At 44.7% G+C, this 21,331-nt stretch overlaps 1 non-coding gene across 1 annotated transcript; it reads left to right on the top strand.

Moving 5' to 3' along the window:
- Positions 1 to 20,342: 20,342 nt before the first annotated feature.
- On the top strand, positions 20,343 to 20,415 carry TRNAD-GUC (transfer RNA aspartic acid (anticodon GUC)). The gene has a single exon. It is a non-coding gene; the product is annotated as a tRNA-Asp (tRNA).
- The last annotated feature ends 916 nt before the right edge of the window (positions 20,416 to 21,331 follow it).

Genomic DNA, 21,331 nt, shown 5'->3' on the forward strand with positions numbered 1-21,331 from the left:
GGTATTGTGGAAAAACTTTGGCTTTCTACGTTACATTTGAGATCACACAACACCGCTCCCGGGTGGGCTCGAACCACCAACCTATTGGTTAACAGCCGAACGCGCTAACCATTGAGCCACGGAAGCTCAGAAATTAAATGGTTGTCAGGTATTGTGGAAAACCTTGACTTTTAACGTCACATCTGAGACCTCACAACACCGCTCCCGGATGGGCTCGAACCACCAACCTATTGGTTAACAGCCGAACGTGCTAACCATTGCGCCACGGAAGCCCAAAAATTAAATGGTCGTCAGGTATTGTGGAAAAATTTTGGCTTTCTACGTTACATTTGAGATCACACAACACCCCTCCCGGGTGGGCTCGAACCACCAACCTATTGGTTAACAGCCGAACGCGCTAACCATTGCGCCAAGGAAGCCCAAAATTTAAATGCTCGTCAGGTATTGTGTAAAAACCTTGACTTTTTACGTCACATCTGAGACCTCACAACACCGCTCCCGGATGGGCTCGAACCACCAACCTATTGCTTAACAGCCGAACGCGCTAACCATTGCGCCACGGAAGCCCAAAACCTAAATGCTCGTCAGGTATTGTGCAAAAAACTTGACTTTTTACGTCACATCTGAGACCTCACAACACCGCTCCCGGATGGGCTCGAACCACCAACCTATTGGTTAACAGCCGAACGCGCTAACCATTGCGCCACGGAAGCCCAAAAGTTAAATACTCGTCAGGTATTGTGTAAAAACCTTGACTTCTTACGTCACATCTGAGACCTCACAACACCGCTCCCGGATGGGCTCAAACCACCAACCTATTGGTTAACAGCCGAACGCGCTAACCATTGCGCCACGGAAGCCCAAAAGTTAAATGCTCGTCAGGTATTGTGTAAAAACCTTGACTATTTACGTCACATCTGAGACCTCACAACACCGCTTCCGGATGGGCTCGAACCACCAACCTATTGGTTAACAGCCGAACGCGCTAACCATTGAGCCACGGAAGCTCAGAAATTAAATGGTTGTCAGGTGTTGTGGAAAAACTTTGGCTTTCTACGTTACATTTGAGACCCCACATTACCTCTCCCGGGTGGGCTCGAACCACCAACCTTTCGATTAACAGCTGAACGCGCTAACCATTGCGCCACGGAATCCCAAAAATTAATTGCTCGTCAGGTATTGTGTAAAAACCTTGACTTTTTACGTCACATCTGAGACCTCACAACACCGCTCCCGGATGGGCTCGAACCACCAACCAATTGGTTAACAGCCGAACGCGCTAACCATTGCGCCACGGAAGCCCAAAAGTTAAATGTTCGTCTGGTGTTGTGGAAAAACTCTGACATTTTACGTTACATCTGAGACGTCACAACACCGCTCCCGGATGCGCTCGAACCACCAACCTTTCGGTTAACAGCCGAACGCGCTAACCATTCGCCACGGACGCCCAAAAATTAAATGGTCGTCAGGTATTGTGGAAAAACTTTGGCTATTTACGTTACATTTGAGATCCAAAAACACCGCTCCCGGGTGGGCTCGAACCACCAACCTATTGGTTAACAGCCGAACGCGCTAACCATTGAGCCACGGAAGATCAGAAATTAAATGGTTGTCACGTATTGTGGAAAAGTTTTGACTTTTAACGCTACATCTGAGACCCCACAACACCTCTTCCGGGTGGGCTCAAACCACCAACCTTTCGATTAAGAGCTGGACGCGCTAATTACTGCGCCACGGAAGCCCAAAAATTAAATGTTCGTCAGGTATTGTGGAAAAACTCTGACATTTTACGTAACATCTGAGACGTCACAACACCGCTCCCGGATGGGCTCGAACCACCAACCTTTCGGTTAACAGCCGAACGCGCTAGCCATTGCGCCACGGACGCCCAAAAATTAAATGGTTGTCAGGTATTGTTGAAAAGTTACGACTTTTCACGCTACATCTGAGACCCCACAAGTCCTCTCTCGTTTGGGCTCGAACCACCAACCTTTCGGTTAACAGCTGAACGCACTAACCATAGCGCCACGGAAGCCCAAAAATTAAATGGTCGTCAGGTATTGTAGAAAAACTTTGACTATTTACGTTACATTTGAGATCCAAAAACACCGCTCCCGGGTGGGCTCGAACCACCAAGCTATTGGTTAACAGCCGAACGCGCTAACCATTGCGCCACGGAAGCCCAAAACCTAAATGCTCGTCAGGTATTGTGCAAAAAACTTGACTTTTTACGTCACATCTGAGACCTCACAACACCGCTCCCGGATGGGCTCGAACCACCAACCTATTGGTTAACAGCCGAACGCGCTAACCATTGCGCCACGGAAGCCCAAAAGTTAAATACTCGTCAGGTATTGTGTAAAAACCTTGACTTCTTACGTCACATCTGAGACCTCACAACACCGCTCCCGGATGGGCTCGAACCACCAACCTATTGGTTAACAGCCGAACGCGCTAACCATTGCGCCACGGAAGCCCAAAAGTTAAATGCTCGTCAGGTATTGTGTAAAAACCTTGACTATTTACGTCACATCTGAGACCTCACAACACCGCTCCCGGATGGGCTCGAACCACCAACCTATTGGTTAACAGCCGAACGCGCTAACCATTGAGCCACGGAAGCTCAGAAATTAAATGGTTGTCAGGTGTTGTGGAAAAACTTTGGCTTTCTACGTTACATTTGAGACCCCACATTACCTCTCCCGGGTGGGTTCGAACCACCAACCTTTCGATTAACAGCTGAACGCGCTAACCATTGCGCCACGGAATCCCAAAAATTAATTGCTCGTCAGGTATTGTGTAAAAACCTTGACTTTTTACGTCACATCTGAGACCTCACAACACCGCTCCCGGATGGGCTCGAACCACCAACCAATTGGTTAACAGCCGAACGCGCTAACCATTGCGCCACGGAAGCCCAAAAGTTAAATGTTCGTCTGGTGTTGTGGAAAAACTCTGACATTTTACGTTACATCTGAGACGTCACAACACCGCTCCCGGGAGGGCTCGAACCACCAACCTTTCGGTTAACAGCTGAACGCGCTGACCATTGCGCCACTGAAGCCCAAAAATTAAATTTTCGTCAGGTATTGAGGTAAAACCTTGACTTTTTACTTCTCATCTGAGACCTCACAACACCGCTCCCGGATGCGCTCGAACCACCAACCTTTCGGTTAACAGCCGAACGCGCTAACCATTCGCCACGGACGCCCAAAAATTAAATGGTCGTCAGGTATTGTGGAAAAACTTTGGCTATTTACGTTACATTTGAGATCCAAAAACACCGCTTCCGGGTGGGCTCAAACCACCAACCTTTCGATTAAGAGCTGGACGCGCTAATTACTACGCCACGGAAGCCCAAAAATTAAATGTTCGTCAGGTATTGTGGAAAAACTCTGACATTTTACGTAACATCTGAGACGTCACAACACCGCTCCCGGATGGGCTCGAACCACCAACCTTTCGGTTAACAGCCGAACGCGCTAGCCATTGCGCCACGGACGCCCAAAAATTAAATGGTTGTCAGGTATTGTTGAAAAGTTACGACTTTTCACGCTACATCTGAGACCCCACAAATCCTCTCTCGTTTGGGCTCGAACCACCAACCTTTCGGTTAACAGCTGAACGCACTAACCATAGCGCCACGGAAGCCCAAAAATTAAATGGTCGTCAGGTATTGTAGAAAAACTTTGGCTATTTACGTTACATTTGAGATCCAAAAACACCGCTCCCGGGTGGGCTCGAACCACCAAGCTATTGGTTAACAGCCGAACGCGCTAACCATTGAGCCACGAAAGATCAGAAAATAAATGGTTATCACGTATTATGGAAAAAGTTTGACTTTTCACGCTACATCTGAGACCTCACAACACCTCTCCCGGGTGGGCTCGAACCACCAACCTTTCGATTAACAGCTGAACGCGCTAACCATTGCGCCACGGAAGCCCAAAAATTAAATGCTCGTCAGGTATTGTGGAAAAACTCTGACATTTTACGTTACATCTGAGACGTCACAACACCGCTCCCGGGAGGGCTCGAACCACCAACCTTTCGGTTAACAGCTGAAAATTAAAAATCGAGGTACATTTTTATTTATTGTCCTGACGAACATTTAATTTTTGGGCTTCCGTTAGCGCGTTCGGCTGTTAATCGAAAGGTTGGTGGTTCGAGCCCATCCGGGAGCGGTGTTGTGAGGTCTCAGATGTAGCGTGAAAAGTCAAACTTTTTCCATAATACGTGATAACCATTTATTTTCTGAGCTTCCGTGGCTCAATGGTTAGCGCGTTCGGCTGTTAAGCAATAGGTTGGTGGTTCGAGCCCACCCGGGAGCGGTGTTTTGGGATCTCAAATGTAACGTAAATAGCCAAAGTTTTTCCACAATACCTGACGACCATTTCATTTTTGGGCTTCCTTGGCGCAATGGTTAGCGCGTTCGGCTGTTAACCGAAAGGATGGTGGTTCGAGCCCACCTGGGAGAGGTGTTGTAGGGTCTCAGATGTAACGTAAAAAGTCATAACTTATCCACAAAACCTAACAACCATTTAATTTCTGAGCTTCTGTGGCTCAATGGTTAGCGCGTTCGGCTATTAACCAATTGGTTGGTTTTTCGAGCCTATCCGGGAGAAGTGTTGTGACGTCTCAGATGTAACGTAAAATGTCAGAGTTTTTCCACAATACCTTACGACCATTTAATTTTTGGGCGTCCGTGGCGAATGGTTAGCGCGTTCGGCTGTTAACCAAAAGGTTGGTGGTTCGAGCCCATCCGGGAGCGGTGTTGTGAGGCCTCAGATGTGAAGTAAAAAGTCAAAGTTTTACCTCAATACCTGACGAAAATTTAATTTTTGGGCTTCAGTGGCGCAATGGTTAGCGCGTTCGGCTATTAACCAATAGGTTGGTGGTTCGAGCCCATCCGGGAGAAGTGTTGTGACGTCTCAGATGTAACGTAAAATGTCAGAGTTTTTCCACAATACCTGACGAACTTTTAATTTTTGGGCTTCCGTGGCGCAATGGTTAGCGCGTTCAGCTGTTAATCGAAAGGTTGGTGGTTCGAGCCCATCCGGAAGAGGTGATGTGGGGTCTCAGATGTAGCGTAAAAAGTCAAAACTTTTCCACAATACGTGACAACCATTTAATTTCTGAGCTTCAGTGGCGCAATGGTCAGCGCTTTCAGCTGTTAACCGAAAGGTTGGTGGTTCGAGCCCTCCCGGGAGCGTCGTTGTGACGTCTCAGATGTAACGTAAAATGTCAGAGTTTTTCCACAATACCTGACGAGCATTTAATTTTTGGGCTTCCGTGGCGCAATGGTTAGCGCGTTCAGCTGTTAATTGAAAGGTTGGTGGTTCGAGCCCACCCGAGAGAGGTGTTGTGAGGTCTCAGATGTAGCATGAAAAGTCAAACTTTTTCCATAATACGTGATAACCATTTATTTTCTGATCTTTCGTGGCTCAAGGGTTAGCGCGTTCGGCTGTTAACCCATAGCTTGGTGGTTCGAGCACACCCGGGAGCGGTGTTTTTGATCTCAAATGTAACGTAAATAGCCAAAGTTTTTCCGCAATACCTGACGACCATTTTTTTTTGGGCGTCCGTGGCGCAATGGTTAGCGCGTTCGGCTGTTAACCGAAAGGTTGGTGGTTCGAGCCCATCCGGGAGCGGTGTTGTGAGGCCTCAGATGTGAAGTAAAAAGTCAAAGTTTTACCTCAATACCTGACGAAAATTTAATTTTTGGGCTTCAGTGGCGCAATGGTTAGCGCGTTCGGCTATTAACCAATAGGTTGGTGGTTCGAGCCAATTCGGGAGAAGTGTTGTGACGTCTCAGATGTAACGTAAAATGTCGGAGTTTTTCCACAATACCTGACGAACATTTAATTTTTCGGCTTCAGTGGCGCAATGGTCAGCGCGTTCAGCTGTTAACCGAAAGGTTGGTGGTTCGAGGCCTTCCGGGAGCGGTGTTGTGACGTCTCAGATGTAACGTAAAATGTCAGAGTTTTTCCAAAACACCTGACGAACATTTAACTTTTGGGCTTCCGTGGCGCAATGGTTAGCGCGTTCAGCTGTTAATCGAAAGGTTGGTGGTTTGAGCCCGCCCGGAAGAGGTATTGTGTGGTCTCAGATGTAGCGTAAAAAGTCAAAACTTTTCCACAATACGTGACAACCATTTAATTTCTGAGCTTCCGTGGCTCAATGGTTAGCGCGTTCGGCTGTTAATCGAAAGGTTGGTGGTTCGAGCCCATCCGGGAGCGGTATTGTGAGGTCTCAGATGTAGCGTGAAAAGTCAAACTTTTTCCATAATACGTGATAACCATTTATTTTCTGAGCTTCCGTGGCGCAATGGTTAGCGCGTTCGGCTGTTAACCAATAGGTTGGTGGTTCGAGCCCACCCGAGAGCGGTGTTGTGGGATCTGAAATGTAACGTAGAAAGCCAAAGTTTTTGCACAATAAATGACGACCATTTAATTTTTGGGCTTCCGTGGCGCAATGGTTAGCGCGTTCGGCTGTTAACCAATAGGTTGGTCGTTCGACCCCATCCGGGAGCGGTGTTGTGAGGTCTCAGATGTGACGTAAAAAGTCAAGGTTTTTACATAATACCTGACGAGCATTTAACTTTTGGGCTTCCGTGGCGCAATGGTTAGCGCGTTCGGCTGTTAACCAATAGGTTGGTGGTTCGAGCCCATCCGGGAGCGGTGTTGTGAGGTCTCAGATGTGACGTAAAAAGTCAAGGTTTTCCACAATACCTGACAACCATTTAATTTCTGAGCTTCCGTGGCTCAATGGTTAGCGCGTTCGGCTGTTAACCAATAGGTTGGTGGTTCGACCCCATCCCGGGCGGTGTTGTGAGGTCTCAGATGTGACGTAAAAAGTCAAGGTTATAAAGATGAAGGTTAATTTGTCTCACTTAATTTAAATTCGAATTTTTAACTAGCACTCTCGGCAACGGCCATATCTTAGGTCGAGTTACGTCGATTTTGAAAATGTTATTAAAAATCGAGGTACATTTTTATTTATTGTTCAATCGAGATGAAATCACTTTTAATGAGTGTTTTATTGGAATTAAGCTGAATTCGGTCAAAAATTTCTCCAGAAAAAAATGCATTCAAAAAAGTACCGAAAAAATCGCAGGTTTTTCTTCTTCAAGACACAAAATCCGTGAATACGATTTCTTATTGAAAATTGAATTTTAACAGTTTTTTGAATGAATATCGTTACATTGCTTGAATTAAAGCAAAAAGTATAAAAATAATGGTTTCAGTGGTTATATTTGAAAATAGTGTAGAAATACTCAAAGTATGCTTCTTTGGCCGTGAAACGTCGATTTTGAAAATGTTATTAAAAATCGAGGTAAATTTTTAATTATTGTTCAATCAAGATGAAATCACTTTCAAAGAGTGTTTTATAGGGAATTAAGCTGAATTCGGTCAAACATTTCTCCAAAAAAATGCATTCAAAAAAGTACCGAAAAAATCGCTTGTTTTTTTTCTTCAAGATACAAAATCCGTGACAACGATTTCTTATTTAAAATCGAATTTTAACAGTTTGTTGAATGAATATCGTTACATTTGCTTGAATTAACGCAAAAATTACAAAAATAATGGTTTCAGTGAACATATTTGAAAATAGTGAAGAAATACCCAAAGTATGCTTCTTTGGCCGTGAAACGTCGATTTTGAAAATGTTATTAAAAATCGAGGTACATTTTTATTTATTGTCCTGACGAACATTTAATTTTTGGGCTTCCGTGGCTCAATGTTAGCGCGTTCGGCTGTTAATCGAAAGGTTGGTGGTTCGAGCCCATCCGGGAGCGGTGTTTTGGGATCTCAAATGTAAGGTAAATAGCCAAAGTTTTTCCACAATACCTGACGAAAATTTAATTTTTGGGCTTCAGTGGCGCAATGGTTAGCGCGTTCGGCTATTAACCAATAGGTTGGTGGTTTGAGCCCATCCGGGAGAAGTGTTGTGACGTCTCAGATGTAACGTAAAATGTCAGAGTTTTTCCACAATACCTGACGAACATTTAATTTTTGGGCTTCAGTGGCGCAATGGTCAGCGCGTTCAGCTGTTAACCGAAAGGTTGGTGGTTCGAGCCCAAACGAGAGAGGTTTTGTGGGGTCTCAGATGTAGCGTGAAAAGTCGTAACTTTTCAACAATACCTGACAACCATTTAATTTCTGAGCTTCCGTGGCTCAATGGTTAGCGCGTTCGGCTGTTAACCAATAGGTTGGTGGTTCTAGCCCATCCGGGAGCGGTGTTGTGATGTCTCAGATGTAACGTAAAATGTCAGAGTTTTTCCACAATACCTGACGAACATTTAATTTTTGGGCTTCCTTGGCGCAATGGTTAGCGCGTTCAGCTGTTAATCGAAAGGTTGGTGGTTCGAGCCCACCCGGAAGAGGTGATGTGGGGTCTCAGATGTAGCGTAAAAAGTCAAAACTTTTCCACAATACGTGACAACCATTTAATTCCTGAGCTTCAGTGGCGCAATGGTCAGCGCGTTCAGCTGTTAACCGAAAGCTTGGTGGTTCGAGCCCTCCCGGGAGCGGTGTTGTGACGTCTCAGATGTAACGTAAAATGTCAGAGTTTTTCCACAATACCTAACGAGCATTTAATTTTTGGGCTTCCGTGGCGCAATGGTTAGCGCGTTCAGCTGTTAATCGAAAGGTTGGTGGTTCAAGCCCACCCGGGAGAGGTGTTGAGAGGTCTCAGATGTAGCGTGAAAAGTCAAACTTTTTCCATAATACGTGATAACCATTTATTTTCTGATCTTTCGTGGCTCAATGGTTAGCGCATTCGGCTGTTAACCAATAGCTTGGTGGTTCGAGCCCACCCGGGAGCGGTGTTTTTGGATCTCAAATGTAACGTAAATAGCCAAAGTTTTTCCGCAATACCTGACGACCATTTTTTTTGGGCGTCCGTGGCGCAATGGTTATTGCGTTCGGCTGTTAACCAAAAGGTTGGTGGTTCGAGCCCATCCGGGAGCGGTGTTGTGAGGTCTCAGATGTGAAGTAAAAAGCCAAAGTTTTTCCACAATACCTGACAACCGTTTAATTTCTGAGCTTCCGTGGCTCAATGGTTAGCGCGTTCAGCTGTTAACCAATAGGTTGGTGGTTCGAGCCCACCCGGGAGCGGTGTTGTGTGATCTCAAGTGTAACGTAGAAAGCCAAAGTTTTTCCACAATACCTGACGACCATTTAATTTTTGGGCTTCCGTGGCGCAATGGTTAGCGCGTTCGGCTGTTAACCAATAGGTTGGTGGTTCGAGCCCATCCGGGAGCGGTGTTGTGAGGTCTCAGATGTGACGTAAAAAGTCAAGGTTTTTACACAATACCTGACGAGCATTTAATTTTTGGGCTTCCGTGGCACAATGGTTACCGCGTTCAGCTGTTAATCGAAAGGTTGGTGGTTCGAGCCCACCCGGGAGAGGTGTTGTGGGGTCTCAAATGTAACGTAGAAAGCCAAAGTTTTTCCACAATACCTGACAACAATTTAATTTCTGAGCTTCCGTGGCTCAATGGTTAGCGCGTTCGGCTGTTAACCAATAGGTTGGTGGTTCGAGCCTATCCGGGAGCGGTGTTGTGAGGTCTAAGATGTGACGTAAAAAGTCAAGGTTTTTACACAATACCTGACGAGCATTTAACTTTTGGGCTTCCGTGGCGCAATGGTTAGCGCGTTCGGCTGTTAACCAATAGGTTGGTGGTTCGAGCCCATCCGGGAGCGGTGTTGTGAGGTCTCAGATGTGACGTAAAAAGTCAAGTTTTTTGCACAACACCTGACGAGCATTTAGCTTTTGGGCTTCCGTGGCGCAATGGTTAGCGCGTTCGGCTGTTAACCAATAGGTTGGTGGTTCGAGCCCACCCGGAAGAGGTGATGTGGGGTCTCAGATGTAGCGTAAAAAGTCAAAACTTTTCCACAATACGTGACAACCATTTAATTTCTGAGCTTCAGTGGCGCAATGGTCAGCGCGTTCAGCTGTTAACCGAAAGGTTGGTGGTTCGAGCCCTCCCGGGAGCGGTGTTGTGACGTCTCAGATGTAACGTAAAATGTCAGAGTTTTTCCACAATACCTGACGAGCATTTAATTTTTGGGCTTCCGTGGCGCAATGGTTAGCGCGTTCAGCTGTTAATCGAAAGGTTGGTGGTTCAAGCCCACCCGGGAGAGGTGTTGAGAGGTCTCAGATGTAGCGTGAAAAGTCAAACTTTTTCCATAATACGTGATAACCATTTATTTTCTGATCTTTCGTGGCTCAATGGTTAGCGCGATCGGCTGTTAACCAATAGCTTGGTGGTTCGAGCCCACCCGGGAGCGGTGTTTTTACCTCTCCGAGTGACGTATGTCACGGAGAGGTTCTAATTTCGACGTGTCTGTGTGTGTTTGGGTGTGTGTGTGGGTGTGGGTGTGTGGGTGTGTGTGTGGGTGTCTGTCTGTTGTTATACCCACGTGACCGCGTTCGCAGTTTGCAAATCGGAGCAAACGTGTTCTCAATTTCCGGAAATTTCGAAAATTGTATTACACTTACAGGCTATTACTCCATTGCCTGTCTAACATCACCAGCCTCTGGTCTTTGTCCATCCCACATGGACACCAGTCTGTACACACTGGCTTCTAATCACAATCGTCTGCTGCTCTTTGTCCATCCCACATGGACACCAGTCTGTATACACTGGCTTCTAATCCCCACCCTCTTGTGGTCTTTGTCCATCCCACATGGACATCAGTCTGTACACACTGGCTTCTAATCACCACCGTCATCTGCTCTTTGTCAATCCCACATGGACACCAGTCTGTACACCTGGCTTCTAACACCACCATCTTCTGGTCTTTGTTTTTGTCCATCCCACATGGACACCAGTCTGTACAACTGGCTTCTACTCCATCATCATCGTTAAGGTTAAGACATACGCGGCGATCGGCCAGGGTTACGAGAAACGTCCGGCCTCCCTAAGGAGGGGCTTCCACCAAAGGTTCACGCAATTGCGCTGTTCTTATCCATACCTGCGATTCGACACCCTTATATACTACCTATTTGAGTAAGGCGACGCAACCGGCGTATGCTTCATTTCAAACGCCAATATTAGTCAAGTCTCTCAAGAATGTTTAATTATTCTTTTTCAAAACGATGTAACGCTCAATAAGGCGAACAACTATCGAAGAAAATATTTAATATTAATTATATTTATTTTAATATTTAAGATAATCATGTCTCTAAACTCAAAATTAATACGGAAAGGGTAAAACAGTAGTCTATGTGTTTGTCTATATGTGTCCGTCCGTTGTTACACTAGTGCGCTGCGTTAGAAGTTCGTTTTTGTTTTGATGTGTAAAGAAATCCTTCAGAACCTTAATATTCCCGTTTTCAATAATATAAAATGAATATGTGGAAATATTTTTCGTAATTATGATGCATTTAGTACTTTTGTAGCTTTAAAGCTCTATTTCATTTTGATATTCCAAAGATTTTTTTTAATATTATTATTTAAAATGGATGTTTATATATTACTTAAGCTATACTACACCTGTTTATAGCATAATCCTTCCTAAAGTGAATACAAGCTCAACGCTACAATGTTGGTCAAATGAACTGTTATTTGTTAATAGGCCTAGTGAACCAAAAATAAACGCTTCGGTTTGGTATTCGTTTCTGTAATGCAGAGACATTAACGGTTCAGAGTGAGCCGAAAGTTAAATACACTATTAAATAATTAGGCTTAGATTATATAATCATGGTGGAAATCTGGGCCGCGTTCAGCAGAGCCCAGCGCTGTTAGCAGTGTCCTACATAACGGGATTTTGTTTTTGAATTTTGAAGTCACGGTGGTTAGCGCTGAGCTAGCGCGGTCTTCAAAGAAAATAGTCGGCCTTTTGGATAACGTGACGTAAAACGTGTAGTTCTCAGCTTTGCGAAAAAACCATGGATGAATCAATACAAATAGCTCTATGGGACTATAGCTATTTAATTGGCGTGACACCAGTTGATCACGCGAGAATTTTAAGAGATATGTTAGTTTCTAATTTTAATTATAAAAGTTGTTATCTATCTCTATAAATATGTTATCATACAATTTTTGTTAAGCCTTGGTACCTTGCACGCTTTATTGCGCTAGCGTCATTTATAAAACGCCGATGACCGGAGAAAAGCTATGACGACAGAGCTCACCGGTAAACATTTCCAAAATCCGCTGTCTTTTTTGGTGAGCTCTGCTGAACGCAGCCCAGACCAGTGAAAGGTCTGATCGTAATCGGATAATAGCTTCGTGTTTTCATGCTTTTCATGGTACGCATTTACTTTCAGTGTGTGTAGCCACAAATAAGCTTTGGTGTTATGTAACGTTAACAGTCATGTTGACAAACTAAGAAAATCGTTGAGGTGAAACGAGAGGATAGTGTTTATATGGCAACCCTGTTGTGAATATGGCTTTGAACATAGAGGGCATACAGTTGAGGAGTAGAAAATTGGGCCTTTACAAACACGTAAAGGTAGTATCCCTCCAAAGTTTTATCTCTTCATTTCCCGTTTCTCCCCCATCGGATGATTTTAATGTGTACAAGTATATCATTATTGGATGTAAAATGTCGTCTGATTTACAGTATATTTGCTATGCTTTGTATACTGCTTTCATATTTCATAAATTTTAACTTAAGAAACATTTCCATATCTGGGTAAATAAGTTTGTAAGTAGTCGTCTTGACTCGGAGAGGTAATATTTTGGTTTTCCCAACTTGTTGGATCTCAAATGTAACGTAAATAGCCAAAGTTTTTCCGCAATACCTGACGACCATTTTTTTTTGGGCGTCCGTGGCGCAATGGTTAGCGCGTTCGGCTGTTAACCGAAAGGTTGGTGGTTCGAGCCCATCCGGGAGCGGTGTTGTGAGGTCTCAGATGTGAAGTAAAAAGCCAAAGTTTTCCCACAATACCTGACAACCGTTTAATTTCTGAGCTTCCGTGGCTCAATGGTTAGCGCGTTCAGCTGTTAACCAATAGGTTGGTGGTTCGAGCCCACCCGGGAGCGGTGTTGTGTGATCTCAAGTGTGACGTAGAAAGCCAAAGTTTTTCCACAATACCTGACGACCATTTATTTAATTTTTGGGCTTCCGTGGCGCAATGGTTAGCGCGTTCGGCTGTTAACCAATAGGTTGGTGGTTCGAGCCCATCCGGGAGCGGTGTTGTGAGGTCTCAGATGTGACGTAAAAAGTCAAGGTTTTTACACAATACCTGACGAGCATTTAATTTTTGGGCTTCCGTGGCACAATGGTTACCGCGTTCAGCTGTTAATCGAAAGGTTGGTGGTTCGAGCCCACCCGGGAGAGGTGTTGTGGGGTCTCAAATGTAACGTAGAAAGCCAAAGTTTTTCCACAATACCTGACAACAATTTAATTTCTGAGCTTCCGTGGCTCAATGGTTAGCGCGTTCGGCTGTTAACCAATAGGTTGGTGGTTCGAGCCCATCCGGGAGCGGTGTTGTGAGGTCTAAGATGTGACGTAAAAAGTCAAGGTTTTTACACAATACCTGACGAGCATTTAACTTTTGGGCTTCCGTGGCGCAATGGTTAGCGCGTTCGGCTGTTAAACAATAGGTTGGTGGTTCGAGCCCATCCGGGAGCGGTGTTGTGAGGTCTCAGATGTGACGTAAAAAGTCAAGTTTTTTGCACAACACCTGACGAGCATTTAGATTTTGGGCTTCCGTGGCGCAATGGTTAGCGCGTTCGGCTGTTAACCAATAGGTTGGTGGTTCGAGCCCACCCGGGAGCGGTGTTGTGTGATCTCAAATGTAACGTAGAAAGCCAAAGTTTTTCCACAATACCTGACAACCACTTAATTTCTGAGCTTCCGTGGCTCAATGGTTAGCGCGTTCGGCTGTTAACCAATAGGTTGGTGGTTCGAGCCCACCCGGGAGCGGTGTTGTGGGATCTCAAATGTAACGTAGAAAGCCAAAGTTTTTGCACAATACCTGACGAGCATTTAACTTTTGGGCTTCCGTGGCGCAATGGTTAGCGCGTTCGGCTGTTAACCAATAGGTTGGTGGTTCGAGCCCATCCGGGAGCGGTGTTGTGAGGTCTCAGATGTGACGTAAAAAGTCAAGGTTTTTACACAATACCTGACGAGCATACAACTTTTGGGCTTCCGTGGCGCTATGTTTAGCGCGTTCGGCTGTTAACCAATAGGTTGGTGGTTCGAGCCCATCCGGGAGCGGTGTTGTGAGGTCTCAGATGTGACGTAAAAAGTCAAGGTTTTTACACAATACCTGACGAGCATTTAATTTTTGGGCTCCCGTGGCGCAATGGTTAGCGCGTTCAGCTGTTAATCGAAAGGTTGGTGGTTCGAGCCCACCCGGGAAAGGTGTTGTGGGGTCTCAAATGTAACGTAGAAAGCCAAAGTTTTTCCACAATACCTGACGACCATTTAATTTTTGGGCTTCCGTGGCGCAATGGTTAGCACGTTCGGCTGTTAACCAATAGGTTGGTGGTTCGAGCCCATCCGGGAGCCGTGTTGTGAGGTCTCAGATGTGACGTAAAAAGTCAAGGTTTTCCACAATACCTGACAACCATTTAATTTCGGAGCTTCCGTGGCTCAAGTGTTAGCGCGTTCGGCTGTTAACCAATAGGTTGGTGGTCCGAGCCCACCCGGGAGCGGTGTTGTGGGATCTGAAATGTAACGTAGAAAGCCAAAGTTTTTGCACAATAAATGACGACCATTTAATTTTTGGGCTTCCGTGGCGCAATGGTTAGCGCGTTCGGCTGTTAACCAATAGGTTGGTGGTTCGACCCCATCCGGGAGCGGTGTTGTGAGGTCTCAGATGTGACGTAAAAAGTCAAGGTTTTTACATAATACCTGACGAGCATTTAACTTTTGGGCTTCCGTGGCGCAATGGTTAGCGCGTTCGGCTGTTAACCAATAGGTTGGTGGTTCGAGCCCATCCGGGAGCGGTGTTGTGAGGTCTCAGATGTGACGTAGAAAGTCAAGGTTTTTACACAATACCTGACGAGCATTTAACTTTTGGGCTTCCGTGGCGCAATGGTTAGCGCGTTCGGCTGTTAACCAATAGGTTGGTGGTTCGAGCCCACCCGAGAGCGGTGTTGTGGGATCTGAAATGTAACGTAGAAAGCCAAAGTGTTTGCACAATAAATGACGACCATTTAATTTTTGGGCTTCCGTGGCGCAATGGTTAGCGCGTTCGGCTGTTAACCAATAGGTTGGTCGTTCGACCCCATCCGGGAGCGGTGTTGTGAGGTCTCAGATGTGACGTAAAAAGTCAAGGTTTTTACATAATACCTGACGAGCATTTAACTTTTGGGCTTCCGTGGCGCCATGGTTAGCGCGTTCGGCTGTTAACCAATAGGTTGATGGTTCGAGCCCATCCGGGAGCGGTGTTGTGAGGTCTCAGATGTGACGTAGAAAGTCAAGGTTTTTACACAATACCTGACGAGCATTTAACTTTTGGGCTTCCGTGGCGCAATGGTTAGCGCGTTCGGCTGTTAACCAATAGGTTGGTGGTTCGAGCCCACCCGAGAGCGGTGTTGTGGGATCTGAAATGTAACGTAGAAAGCCAAAGTGTTTGCACAATAAATGACGACCATTTAATTTTTGGGCTTCCGTGGCGCAATGGTTAGCGCGTTCGGCTGTTAACCAATAGGTTGGTCGTTCGACCCCATCCGGGAGCGGTGTTGTGAGGTCTCAGATGTGACGTAAAAAGTCAAGGTTTTTACATAATACCTGACGAGCATTTAACTTTTGGGCTTCCGTGGCGCCATGGTTAGCGCGTTCGGCTGTTAACCAATAGGTTGGTGGTTCGAGCCCATCCGGGAGCGGTGTTGTGAGGTCTCAGATGTGACGTAAAAAGTCAAGGTTTTCCACAATACCTGACAACCATTTAATTTCTGAGCTTCCGTGGCTCAATGGTTAGCGCGTTCGGCTGTTAACCAATAGGTTGGTGGTTCGACCCCATCCCGGAGCGGTGTTGTGAGGTCTCAGATGTGACGTAAAAAGTCAAGGTTATAAAGATGAAGGTTAATTTGTCTCACTTAATTTAAATTCGAATTTTTAACTAGCACTCTCGGCAACGGCCATATCTTAGGCCGAGTTACGTCGATTTTGAAAATGTTATTAAAAATCGAGGTACATTTTTATTTATTGTTCAATCGAGATGAAATCACTTTTAATGAGTGTTTTATTGGAATTAAGCTGAATTCGGTCAAAAATTTCTCCAGAAAAAAATGCATTCAAAAAAGTACCGAAAAAATCGCAGGTTTTTCTTCTTCAAGACACAAAATCCGTGAATACGATTTCTTATTGAAAATTGAATTTTAACAGTTTTTTGAATGAATATCGTTACATTGCTTGAATTAAAGCAAAAAGTATAAAAATAATGGTTTCAGTGGTTATATTTGAAAATAGTGTAGAAATACTCAAAATATGCTTCTTTGGCCGTGAAACGTCGATTTTGAAAATGTTATTAAAAATCGAGGTACATTTTTATTTATTGTCCTGACGAACATTTAATTTTTGGGCTTCCGTGGCTCAATGTTAGCGCGTTCGGCTGTTAATCGAAAGGTTGGTGGTTCGAGGCCATCCGGGAGCGGTGTTTTGGGATCTCAAATGTAACGTAAATAGCCAAAGTTTTTCCACAATACCTGACGACCATTTAATTTTTGGGCGTCCGTGGCGCAATGGTTAGCGCGTTCGGCTGTTAACCGAAAGGTGGTGGTTCGAGCCCAGCCGGGAGCGGTGTTGTGAGGTCTCAGATGTGAAGTAAAAAGACAAAGTTTTACCTCAATACCTGACGACCATTTAATATTTGGGCTTCCGTTGCGCAATGGTTAGCGCGTTCGGCTGTTAACCGAAAGTTTGGTGGTTCGAGCCCACCCGGGAGCGGTGTTGTGGGATATCTAATGTAACGTAAAAAGCCAAAGTTTTTCCACAATACCTGACGAACATTTTTTTTGGGCGTCCGTGGCGCAATGGTTAGCGCGTTCGGCTGTTAACCGAAAGGTTGGTGGTTCGAGCCCATCCGGGAGCGGTGTTGTGACGTCTCAGATGTTACGTAAAATGTCAGAGTTTTTCCACAATACCTGACGAACATTTAATTTTTGGGCTTCCGTGGCGCAATAATTAGCGCGTCCAGCTGTTAATCGAAAGGTTGGTGGTTCGAGCCCACCCGGGAGCGGTGTTGTGTGATCTCAAATGTAACGTAGAAAGCCAAAGTTTTTCCACAATACCTGACTACCATTTAATTTTTGGGCTTCCATGGCGCAATGGTTAGCGCGTTCGGCTGTTAACCGAAAGGATGGTGGTTCGAGCCCACCCGGAAGAGGTGATGTGGGGTCTCAGATGTAGCGTAAAAAGCCAAAACTTTTCCACAATACGTGACAACCATTTAATTTCTGAGCTTCCGTGGCTCAATGGTTAGCGCGTTCGGCTGTTAATCGAAAGGTTGGTGGTTCGAGCCCATCCGGGAGCGGTATTGTGAGGTCTCAGATGTAGCGTGAAAAGTCAAACTTTTTCCATAATACGTGATAACCATTTATTTTCTGAGCTTCCGTGGCGCAATGGTTAGCGCGTTCGGCTGTTAACCAATAGGTTGGTGGTTCGAGCCCACCCGAGAGCGGTGTTGTGGGATCTGAAATGTAACGTAGAAAGCCAAAGTTTTTGCACAATAAATGACGACCATTTAATTTTTGGGCTTCCGTGGCGCAATGGTTAGCGCGTTCGGCTGTTAACCAATAGGTTGGTCGTTCGACCCCATCCGGGAGCGGTGTTGTGAGGTCTCAGATGTGACGTAAAAAGTCAAGGTTTTTACATAATACCTGACGAGCATTTAACTTTTGGGCTTCCGTGGCGCAATGGTTAGCGCGTTCGGCTGTTAACCAATAGGTTGGTGGTTCGAGCCCATCCGGGAGCGGTGTTGTGAGGTCTCAGATGTGACGTAAAAAGTCAAGGTTTTCCACAATACCTGACAACCATTTAATTTCTGAGCTTCCGTGGCTCAATGGTTAGCGCGTTCGGCTGTTAACCAATAGGTTGGTGGTTCGACCCCATCCCGGGCGGTGTTGTGAGGTCTCAGATGTGACGTAAAAAGTCAAGGTTATAAAGATGAAGGTTAATTTGTCTCACTTAATTTAAATTCGAATTTTTAACTAGCACTCTCGGCAACGGCCATATCTTAGGTCGAGTTACGTCGATTTTGAAAATGTTATTAAAAATCGAGGTACATTTTTATTTATTGTTCAATCGAGATGAAATCACTTTTAATGAGTGTTTTATTGGAATTAAGCTGAATTCGGTCAAAAATTTCTCCAGAAAAAAATGCATTCAAAAAAGTACCGAAAAAATCGCAGGTTTTTCTTCTTCAAGACACAAAATCCGTGAATACGATTTCTTATTGAAAATTGAATTTTAACAGTTTTTTGAATGAATATCGTTACATTGCTTGAATTAAAGCAAAAAGTATAAAAATAATGGTTTCAGTGGTTATATTTGAAAATAGTGTAGAAATACTCAAAATATGCTTCTTTGGCCGTGAAACGTCGATTTTGAAAATGTTATTAAAAATCGAGGTACATTTTTATTTATTGTCCTGACGAACATTTAATTTTTGGGCTTCCGTGGCTCAATGTTAGCGCGTTCGGCTGTTAACCAATAGCTTGGTGGTTCGAGCCCACCCGGGAGCGGTGTTTTTGGATCTCAAATGTAACGTAAATGGCCAAAGTTTTACCTCAATACCTGACGAAAATTTAATTTTTGGGCTTCAGTGGCGCAATGGTTAGCGCGTTCGGCTATTAACCAATAGGTTGGTGGTTCGAGCCCATCCGGGAGAAGTGTTGTGACGTCTCAGATGTAACGTAAAATGTCGGAGTTTTTCCACAATACCTGACGAACATTTAATTTTTGGGCTTCAGTGGCGCAATGGTCAGCGCGTTCAGCTGTTAACCGAAAGGTTGGTGGTTCGAGCCCAAACGAGAGAGGTTTTGTGGGGTCTCAGATGTAGCTTGAAAAGTCGTAACTTTTCATCAATACCTGACAACCATTTAATTTCTGAGCTTCCGTGGCTCAATGGTTAGCGCGTTCGGCTGTTAACCTATAGGTTGGAGGTTCTAGCCCATCCGGGAGCGGTGTTGTGATGTCTCAGATGTAACGTAAAATGTCAGAGTTTTTCCACAATACCTGACGAACATTTAATTTTTGGGCTTCCGTGGCGCAATGGTTAGCGCGTTCAGCTGTTAATCGAAAGGTTGGTGGTTCGAGCCCACCCGGGAGAGGTGTTGTGAGGTCTCAGATGTAGCGTGAAAAGTCAAACTTTTTCCATAATACGTGATAACCATTTATTTTCTGATCTTTCGTGGCTCAATGGTTAGCGCGTTCGGCTGTTAACCAATAGCTTGGTGGTTCGAGCCCACCCGGGAGCGGTGATTTTGGATCTCAAATGTAACGTAAATGGCCAAAGTTTTACCTCAATACCTGACGACCATTTAATTTTTGGGCTTCCGTGGCGCAATGGTTAGTGCGTTCAGCTGCTAACCGAAAGGTTGGTGGTTAGAGCCCAAACGAGACAGGATTTGTGGGGTCTCAGATGTAGCGTGAAAAGTCGTAACTTTTCAACAATACCTGACAACCATTTAATTTTTGGGCGTCCGTGGCGCAATGGCTAGCGCGTTCGGCTGTTAACCGAAAGGTTGGTGGTTCGAGCCCATCCGGGAGCGGTGTTGTGACGTCTCAGATGTTACGTAAAATGTCAGAGTTTTTCCACAATACCTGACGAACATTTAATTTTTGGGCTTCCGTGGCGCAGTAATTAGCGCGTCCAGCTCTTAATCGAAAGGTTGGTGGTTTGAGCGCACCCGGAAGAGGTGTTGTGGGGTCTCAGATGTAGCGTTAAAAGTCAAAACTTTTCCACGATACGTGACAACCATTTAATTTCTGATCTTCCGTGGCTCAATGGTTAGCGCGTTCGGCTGTTAACCAATAGGTTGGTGGTTCGAGCCCACCCGGGAGCGGTGTTTTTGGATCTCAGATGTAACGTAAATAGCCAAAGTTTTTCCACAATACCTGACGACCATTTAATTTTTGGGCGTCCGTGGCGAATGGTTAGCGCGTTCGGCTGTTAACCGAAAGGTTGGTGGTTCGAGCCCATCCGGGAGCGGTGTTGTGAGGTCTCAGATGAGAAGTAAAAAGTCAAGGTTTTACCTCAATACCTGACGAAAATTTAATTTTTGGGCTTCAGTGGCGCAATGGTCAGCGCGTTCAGCTGTTAACCGAAAGGTTGGTGGTTCGAGCCCTCCCGGAAGAGGTGTTGTGGGGTCTCAGATGTAACGTAAAATGTCAAAACTTTTCCACAATACGTGACAACCATTTAATTTCTGAGCTTCCGTGGCTCAATGGTTAGCGCGTTCGGCTGTCAATCGTAAGGTTGGTGGTTCGAGCCCATCCGGGAGCGGTGTTGTGAGGTCTCGGATGTGAAGTAAAAAGTCAAAGTTTTACCTCAATACCTGACGAAAATTTAATTTTTGGGCTTCAGTGGCGCAATGGTCAGCGCGTTCAGCTGTTAACCGAAAGGTTGGTGGTTCGAGCCCTCCCGGGAGCGGTGTTGTGACGTCTCAGATGTAACGTAAAATGTCAGAGTTTTTCCACAACACCAGACGAACATTTAACTTTTGGGCTTCCGTGGCGCAATGGTTAGCGCGTTCGGCTGTTAACCAATAGGTTGGTGGTTCTAGCCCATCCGGGAGCGGTGTTGTGAGGTCTCAGATGTGACGTAAAAGGTCAAGGTTTTTACACAATCACTTTTATTGAGTGTTTTATAGGGAATTAAGCTGAATTCGGTCAAAAATTTCTCCAGAAAAAAATGCATTCAAAAAAGTACCGAAAAAATCGCATGTTTTTCTTCTTCAAGATACAAAATCCGTGACAACGATTTCTTATTGAAAAATTTAATTTTAACAGTTTTTTGATTGAATATCGTTACATTTGCTTGAATTAAAGCAAAAAGTATAAAAATAATGGTTTCAGTGAACATATTTGAAAATAGTGAAGAAATACTCAAAGTATGCTTCTTTGGCCGTGAAACGTCGATTTTGAAAATGTTTTTAAAAATCGAGGTAAATTTTTAATTATTGTTAAATCGAGATGAAATCACTTTCAATGAGTGTTTTATAGGGAATTAAGCTGAATTCGGTCAAAAATTTCTCCAGAAAAAAATGCATTCAAAAGTTTACCGAAAAAATCGCATGATTTTCTTCTTCAAGATACAAAATCCGTGACAACGATTTCTTATTGAAAAATTGAATTTTAACAGTTTTTTGAATGAATATCGTTACATTTGCTTGAATTAAAGCAAAAAGTATAAAAATAAT

This window comes from Phalangium opilio, unplaced genomic scaffold (assembly GCF_054372755.1).
Source record: "Phalangium opilio isolate 3A_F unplaced genomic scaffold, DU_Popi_V2 ptg000056l_1, whole genome shotgun sequence".
Taxonomy (NCBI): Eukaryota; Metazoa; Arthropoda; class Arachnida; order Opiliones; family Phalangiidae; genus Phalangium; species Phalangium opilio.